Here is a 283-nt window from a genome sequence, read left to right on the forward strand (position 1 = left end):
CAACACTGTTAGGTCCATCAATTAAAAATGTTATAAACTGAATTTATCAGTTTTTAATAAAGGAGATATCAATTTGACAAGCTGGGAGGGGATGTGTCAGTGCACAATTTAAGCGTACAAATGATGTGCGTGATTGTGTGTGTGTTGGGGGGGGACTGGCCATGGTAGAGATTTTATTCATCCTAATTTAAGATTACATGCAAAAGAGGACATAATGGTTGACATTTCCTCTCAGGAATGACGACAACCGTTAAAATCAACTTTCACTGGTTTTAACCTGATC

This window comes from Lampris incognitus, chromosome 19 (assembly GCF_029633865.1).
Source record: "Lampris incognitus isolate fLamInc1 chromosome 19, fLamInc1.hap2, whole genome shotgun sequence".
In the NCBI taxonomy this organism is placed as follows: Eukaryota; Metazoa; Chordata; class Actinopteri; order Lampriformes; family Lampridae; genus Lampris; species Lampris incognitus.